The sequence below is a fragment of the Dioscorea cayenensis genome, chromosome 18 (genome assembly GCF_009730915.1).
Source record: "Dioscorea cayenensis subsp. rotundata cultivar TDr96_F1 chromosome 18, TDr96_F1_v2_PseudoChromosome.rev07_lg8_w22 25.fasta, whole genome shotgun sequence".
NCBI lineage: Eukaryota > Viridiplantae > Streptophyta > Magnoliopsida > Dioscoreales > Dioscoreaceae > Dioscorea > Dioscorea cayenensis.
In genome coordinates, this window is record NC_052488.1 from 8,218,447 (window position 1) to 8,227,453 (window position 9,007).

Below are 9,007 nucleotides of genomic sequence, written 5' to 3' on the forward strand. Positions count from 1 at the left end.
AACGCTTCACTCTATTGCTTGCGTAACTAAGCCCCAGTTGAGTTTGTCTCTTAGAACTTCACTCTATCATGACCGCAAAGAACTCTTGGAACATGGAGGTAGGATAAATCATATCGGAAGGGAAAAGGGACGTTCCGCTACCCCTCGACTCACCCTCTCAACCCTCTCCAACCTTGCTTTGCCTAACCCTCATGGTGTGTCACTCATCCACAAAGATTACCAAGATAGATTCTCAACCCTAGTGTCATTCTAAGGGAAAATTGATTCAACAAGCATTTAAGGTTGGAACTCAATTGAAACATCAAATAAAGAAACATAGTAAAAGATCAAAGAATCAAAATCATCCTAGGGTTTACAAGTCTAAGCACCCACTAAGGGTTTAGCTCTCCATGGAGCAAGATATAATCAATAATGAAACCAAATATAAAAGCAAGCAATCCATAAGTAAAACCCCCTCGTAGTCCGTATCGATGGTCTTGTGGAGTTGCCTCATCTTCTCCAAAGGTCCCCTCATCAAGCCTATGGCACACCTCACCAAATCGATGCCAACAAAAGCTCCCCCAATAACTATCTTTAGAAGGAACGCGATGTCGAAGGCCATAGAACCACTCTAAAGACCTTGCCAAAGCCTCTCCAAACCCTAGCCGCAAGCACCTCCAAAGATGGGGAAAAGTTGAGAAAAAGATTGGAAAAGGGATCCCCAAAATGTCTGAAATCGTGGCTTAAATAGGGATGAAATCGGGCATCCACACGCTCGTGTGAATTTGCAGGAATTGAGTTTCTGCGAGCCGTGAACAATAACTGCTATAGTAATTCTGCTACAGTGATTTACTGTACTAAACTGCTACAGTACTTCGCCGAAATACTCCTGAATCCACACTTTTCATCGATGTCACATGAATGGGCACACATCCATGAGGTAGATCTCGTTGCGTCTTCAATAAAATCACATTTGACGAAGATCTTACTAGTATTGCATAAGTCAGAACACATGAGTATGACTGCCGTTATGCCCCTCCAATTTGTATGTTCGCTCGAGCACAATGGAGGTTGGCACACACTCACATGTCTTTGAGCACAACTTGTGTCTTCACTTTTGTTCAATCCAAGACTTCATAAAAAATTATGTCTATGATCTACTTTTAGTTCCTTTCTTCCACACTTGTCTCCACAACCCTTCATGCATAAAAGAACACAAATACACACGAATAAGCAATAAAATCTGAGAAAAGTAATACTCAATGTAAGAAAAGAATTCTTCGTATTACTAATACACAAGCACTTATCACTCACTATATTCTGAAAGGAAATAGTGAGTATCTTAGGGTATTCTACCTTCAAAGCAATTAGACTTAACCAAGAAAGAGTCAATATGAAGTCTTTTATCTTTCATTGTGGTGAACCTTAATCCTATAAGCCCTTGAAATCTAAATTATTCATCTAAGCCGTTGGTAGCCTTAACTTTGACAATTTTAGTTTTCATTAGTTATAATTTCCACAATTCACATACCTATTAATTCGTCTAAATAACCCTAATTGCAAGAAATTGGTAATTAGAAACAAAGTCCTCGTGGGAACGATATTTAATTTACTACTTGAACTATCCATGCACTTGCGGTACACATTACTTGTTGCCTCTACACTTTATATTTTTGGTATTGGCCCATGTCAGATTTTCCATTTTGTTTGGAATAAATATTATCTTTGGTTGTTTTTTTTAATGTATTTTTTATTATTTTTAATTTTCTTTCATGAGAGTAAATTTTTGTTTCATTTGTTTATATCCCTAAGGCTTACATGTAAAATTTGCCATTTCTAACAAAAATCAAATATCTCGTGATATGAAGGATGTGATATACGTCATGATCTTATATTTTTGTGAAATTTCATATTTTTAATTTCTATTTTTTTTTCCCATTTAATTCTTTTGTGCTCTTTTTTAAATACTTGACAGGACATAGTTATTGGTACCCCTGGTCGAATGAAGGATATAATTTAAATGGATATTTGCAATTTAGGGGATGTGTCTTTTGAAGTAAGTGGAATGGGGTGGTGTTTGAAATCAAGTAATCCCTCATAATTGGCATTTAACTTAATGCCAGCTATTGTACTATGGCTACTCAAATTTATGGCTTTTAGATTCTTGATGAGGCGGATCGCATGCTTCACATGGGATTTGAACCAAAAGTTCACTCCATACTAAGTCAAACATCCTATGGTTGGTGATTGCTGAGAATTATGTTTATTTCATAGTTCCCTCCTAAACTATGTTAACTTACTCAAGCCAATGATATAAATTTTGCTGACCATGATAATGCTTATGTTAATCATTTTTTAAGAAGAAATTGTTAGTAGATTAGTCTGGCATCAAACCTTATCTCACACCCTAGATGTGTTAGTGGAAAATAATTAGATAAATGGTGATATTGAGCATGAATTATACTATCTATTCTTGGTGCAGCCCATCAGATAGTAATGTTCAGTGCAACATGGCCTCTTGTTGTTCACCTATTCGCACAAGAGTTCATGGATCCGGATCCCGTGAAGGTGTGTTTTCATTTTATTAATATTATTGAGCTTATTGTATCCATATTTTTTAGCTTACTTTTGAACAATGAATTCAGGTGGTCATTGAGTCAAAGGACCTGGCAACAAATCATAATGTAATGCAGATTGTTGAGGTATGCTTTCATTCTCCCTCCAATTAGCTAGGTATGCTTTCTAATGTTCCTTTCTTATGTGTAGGTCTTGGCTGATCAATCTACGATTAGGATTTCATTGTTACTAACCAGAGCTCTCATCCAGACAATGTCATCAAGGGGACAAAGAAAGAACATGTTCAACAAATCATTAATGATATCAGGTATGAAGAAGTTGTGGTTGCAATGATGAAAAGATTCGAGCTTTGATGTTGTTGTTGTTGTTGTTGTTGTTGTTGTTGTTAATGGTGTAAGGAGTTCAAGGAGAAGACCAAGGTGGATAAGGTTGTGGTTTTATGGACAACAAACACTAAGGGTTATAGTGATGTTATGAGAAAGCCCAGGTTTTTGGAGAAGATACCACTACAGAAAAATGTTATCAAGCATAGGTGCTTGATAACTCTATGTGTATACTTTGTTATTTTGAGAGACTGATAATGTGTGTGTGTGTGTGTGTGCTTATAATATGTATATTTATAATTAAAAAATTTGTTCCTTAGTTTATTTTTTTAACTTTTATGGTGTGAGATTAATAAATTAAAATTTTAATGTTTTCTTTTTTGTTGTCTCAAATATATGTATATATATATATATATTTGTTTGTTTATTTTAGAAATAGATTTGATTAGCTATTAAAACATCTACTTAATTTATAAGGCTTATAGCAGGAGATTTTATCTTCCGCTATTAGATATTAAACAAATCTATAAGATTTATAACGGCAAAAATATTTTGTCACTATAGAATTTATAGAAGAAAATTTTTATGCCGCTATAAGGATATTAAGTAAATATATAGGTTTTATAACGATAGAAATATTCTTCCACTATAGAATCTATAGCGGCAAAATTTTTACCGCTACAGATTATAGTGTACTTTATACCTTAATAGATGGGATAGCAGCAAAAATGTACATTTGTTGCAAAAAATATATAGCGACCAAGGTTTTAGCGGCTAATTAGTTATTTGCCACTATAAAAATATTGAAGCTAATGGAACCTATAGTGGCTGATTTTTTGGTCGCTATAAGTCCTTTTTGTTGTAGTGCTTTTACCTAAATTGCATATTTTTGTACAAGATGCTTTTGATTCATTTCAAGGCAATATAAGGAAAATATCTCCCAATATAGGAAAAACAAGGCTAATAATAGCTATGAATTATTATCCGGCCTAAAGACTTTGTGCAACTCTATTAAATTGGTTAAATTTCTCTTATTTTTGGTTAAATCATGGCATCTTGGGCTTTTTGGGAAAAACAATTTTGAGGCTCTACAAGTTTGGTACTTTGAGTTTTTTGAAATTCACAACACATTAAATGAAAAATTCTATATAAATTAAAACAGCTTGTTTGGCCAAATTAGGCTCAAATTTGAGCCCAAGTAACTGTTGATTTGTAAGGAAAATTTAAATTTAAGGGATTTCAAGAAGATGAAAACATATATAAGAGATAATGGATCTAAAGAGGCACATATAGATCAAATTCTCATTATTTGGCTCTTTGAAAAGGCTTTGAGGAAAAGATAAAGTTTTGGAGAAGATCAAAGTAGCCAAAGAGTAAAGCTTGAAGATCATCATCCCTTTGAGTTTGCATCCTTTTTCTAAAATTTTATATTGAATTTCATTTTTACCCTTGCATTATGATGAATTCTAAATTCTTTAATGGGTGAATATTTGTTGTTAGGTTTTGATACTCTTGTGCTTCTAATCTTTCATGCAATCTCAGTATTAAACTTTTTATGAGTTTTTTATTTTTTTTATTTTTTTTATTTTTATTTTTTGAAATCAATTTGATTATAAATGGGTGATATTGGTGAATGAATCTTCTTGCGCTAAAACCCTTATTTTCCATTCATAACGAGAAAAGGTTGGAATTGATTTTATATATCAATTCTAAGTTGTGGTTTGTCCTGTTAGCATGCAAGATTAGGTTGTGTGGAGTAAAGAATCGAAGTCTTAGATTGTGGTTTGGGAATTCATAAAATGCTTGAAGTAAAGATTTTAGGGTTTTGATAAAGAATTTTTATTTCTATTTTTTATTCTATCATGAAAAATCTTGTTCAATTCAATATTCATATGTTAGGATTGGATTTTCTGAAGTAGGGCATCTATATCTCTAATGCACTTGGTGGGTGATCTTGGATAGTCAGAGTAGGTATATTAAAAATATAGCTAGGTTGAATTAACCAACTCATTCTTTGTTTCTGTAAACTATGATGCTAAAGTAATGATTCTAAAGTAAAAGTTGCTCTTCAAATCAATTACTTGGCATTGCAAGGCTAGGATGCCAAGAATAGGGATCTAAACACTTGTGGGGAGATTTATGGTATTAACTTGGTTGTCCGTAGTAGAGAACTAGGGATTGGGTTCTAGAACTTCTCTTTTCCACTGAATTTGAGTAGGATGCTTGGAGTAAGGACTCTTGATGAGAATTTATTCCTTTCAACACTTTTATAACTTGATTAGAATTCCATTTGATTCTCATCTCTCCAACTTTGGATGCTTGGGGTAGAGATCTTTAGTTTAGTTGAGACCTTTTTTGTAAATATAGCATACTCATTGATATTCAAATATTGAAAATCCAATTCCCTCAAAGCATAAGAGGAACTTCAACCCTTAAGCCTTCATCATATTAGGACTTTCATTCAGATTGGCCTAATAATTGCATTAATTTAGATTACAATTTGAATCACTTCATTCTTTTTATTTCTAATAAAATTCTAAATTAGGTTCTAAGTTTATATCTAAACTCTCCTAATATGATACAAACCACTATTATTAGATTCTCTAACTTAGTTTATGGATATATTCATTAAATATTTTCAAAACAAAGAAATTAATCATATTTACTTGTAATCCAAACTAAGTAGTTTAATGCAAAAATAAAATAAAATAAAATAAAATAAAATAAAAATAAAAATAAAAATAAAAAAATAAAAAAAAATTGGTTAATAAGCTTTCTTAAAACTGAAAGAACATATTAAGTCCATTGATTGACTAGAAACAAACAATCATTGTCTTTTTTAGATTCTCCAATTTTCACTTTTTTCTTCAAATCAACAATCAAAAAATTTAAGAAAAACATCAAAGCCCAATACTTAATTTAATAAATAGCTATTGCAAAATTTGAATACCTTGTAGATAATAAAACAATTGGATTTAAGTTCAACGGAAGGATTGAGGATTTTTGAAGATGATGAAACTTGCTCCCGTAGGCTAGTGAGGAAGAAACGTAGTGATGACAACTCTCTTAGTAAAAAGAAAATATGATTTTCTAATGATATATCATCGACTTGAAAATTAATTTGTAAAATGTTTGAATGATGTCTTCGTCCAAAAGAAATTAAAGAACTTCTACACAAAAACCACTAGATAGCCTAGTGGTAGTCACCTACAATGAATGGGTAAAGGCGCAATGTCGAACCCCTGCAACGAAGTATTGCCCAATCCTGTAACAATACTGTAAAAATACTGTTTCATAGTATTGTAGCAGTACTGTGAACAACTATTCCTGGCCCAAGTACTACTTATAGTACTATTTTAAATGGATTTGATGGGTCATCTATTCCTGGCCCAAATACTACTTATAGTACTCATTTGTTATTTCTACTATTTATCATGAAAATTTGAAAAATAAATTATCCACCAATAGGTAGTTGAAGTAGAATGATTCAAGAAACTTTTCAAAATAACCAATAATGAGAATATAAAACTATAAGGAGGAGAATAGATGCCAATCAAGAAAGTTTAGAAGAATTAGAAGAAATGGTTAAAGATTTGAGAGTATTTAAAGATAAAAAAAATATTAAAATATTTGAGCCACATACTCATGGCGAAGGAGACTTAAAGCTTTCATTTGAACGCCATATATTGTTTGATTTCATCACACGGAAAGATCTAAGGAGCATCAAACGATGGTAAATCCCTCTTCACACTTACACCCAACATCTGTCTAGGTTCACAATTGCTCTCCCGGCTATTACAATAGTGACCTGACAAGACTCAAACTAAACCAAGGACTAAGCCTATAGTCATTACATATAACTATTTACAATAGGAGAGATAGGCTCCATAGGCCTAGGTCTCCATCATATTGTTAAGATTTTGTTCGCCAATGTCATCCAATCCCTTTAGAGACCCATAATTTCTATTTGAGGTGACCATCAACTCTTCGGAAGATATACTTCCCCTATGTAGTCTTCAAAGCGATACTCTCTTGCACAAGCGTAAATATGCTTCATGTGATATTTAGTTACAGGCAATTAAGAGATAAGTCCCAAAATTGAGCAATAAAGTGTATACATGAGCATATCCACGTAGACCTTTATTACCTTTGTTTCCAGGATTAAATGACATCCCTGGTTGTCTATTATGATAGGGCCCATTCTTCTCCAATCATTTGAGATAGCACATGCCTTCCATAGTCTGAGTTAGGATAGAATATCTCCAAGGATGACTAAATTCTCCATTTCTTGAACAGTAAGCTTGGTTTGGAATGCCGTATGATGTCTTAGCAAAGTTATTTTAATATGATGTTGTGCTTCATCAAGATAGCCTTGATCATAACAGGGAAGGATTGAGTTGAGCTCCAAATTGATAAAGCCATCACATTCTGGTCCTAAGGCCTTGAAAAACTTGCGTAGCATGTGGCTAAATTGCCAGTAATCACTGAACATGAGTCTCTTTCTTTTTCTTCGAATGTGTAATTGAATAATTGTCGAGCACATCTTCTACAAATAGATGATTCACATAAAGTACATGTAACACTGTCTTAAAAACTAAAATTTATAACATTTATCACGCATGTTTTTCAAGGATTTAGGACCAGAATATGATGACTTTATCAATTTGGAGTTCAACTTAATCCCTCACTGTTATTGCCCCTAGTTTTGGAAGTGGTTTTCTTTAAGTTTTGTCAAGTATAGGAGAGTTCCTTTTTCATGTTTATATAAAGGATTCTCCCCCTCTCTTGTAATCATCGAAATTTGAGAATAACAATCCAGCTTTATGAAAACCTCTTTGCTTTTGTTTTCTTTCTTATTAACTCTTAGGGAGTGTTTGGTTCTCAGATTGGAAATATAAAGGAGTTGAATCAGAATAGAAATAAGGGAGAGAGTGAAGTAGAAATGAGAATAAAGAATGTGTTTGGTTGGTAAGATATGGGATGTTAATTATAAAATAATAATTTTTTAATTATAAAATATTTTGAGTATTGTTATTTCCATTGAACTAAATATTTCACCTTAATTATTATTTATTATTAAAATTATCTATTTTATTATTAATTGAATAAGATTATTATTTTAAATTGTTAGTTATTATTTCACATTTATTATTATTTATTATTAAAAAAATCTATTCAATTATTATTTAAATTAAAGTATTATTTTAATTATTAGTTATTATTATTATTTTCACATTAATTATTATTTATTATTAAATTTATATTTTAACTATTATGTTAATTATTAAATAAGAGGGGTAAATTTGAGATTTCACCCCAAGGAGTGAACAAACAATTCTCCCATTTTTGAGAGGATTGCTCACTCTTTACCCACACTTCTCTCATTCCCATTTATGGTTATTCAAACAAAGTGTATGAATTCAGAAAAGAGTGATTCTCACTTCAATCAAAGAATTTAACATCTTTTTTATATATAGTTTTTCCTTCTTAAGAAAACCGTCATAATTTAAAGTTGGGCTAGAAATCCTACACTCATTCCAAAAGCACTTCTAAGCCAAAAAATTAAAAACAACAATCCAAAGAAAGTCAAAATATATTAAAAAACAAAAAACCTCATCACGGTAAAAAATATATATATATTAAAAATAATAATAATAATTTAAAAAAATGTCATTTTGATCAATTCAATAGGTAATAGTACCTTTGTTGTTTTGGTATAAAATCTAAAGCAGAGTGACAATAGTAAAAGAAAATATTTAAACTGTCAATAACTTTTAAAATTATCATTACTGTTATTTCATATAAATAGATGTCATTAAATAAATTAAAATTGCGTGTGGTGCTAAAAAAGTTCGGAAGTGCTTAAATCCCATTTCCTAATTGGGTACAGTTTAAGCTACTAAAACCGCTGAGATAGTACCCATAAAATGAAAAGTTAAGCTTATTGGTAGACGATAAGACAACATTATTCTGCATTATTTTTTTATTTTCTTTTTGATATAATAATAGTCATTTTTGTTAATAAACTGTGTAGTGAAAAATTAATCATTTTTGTTAATAAGCTGTGTAGTAACCAACTGATCTGTCTAAAGACATACATCACTCCTTCAAGTTCTACCTTTGATGCT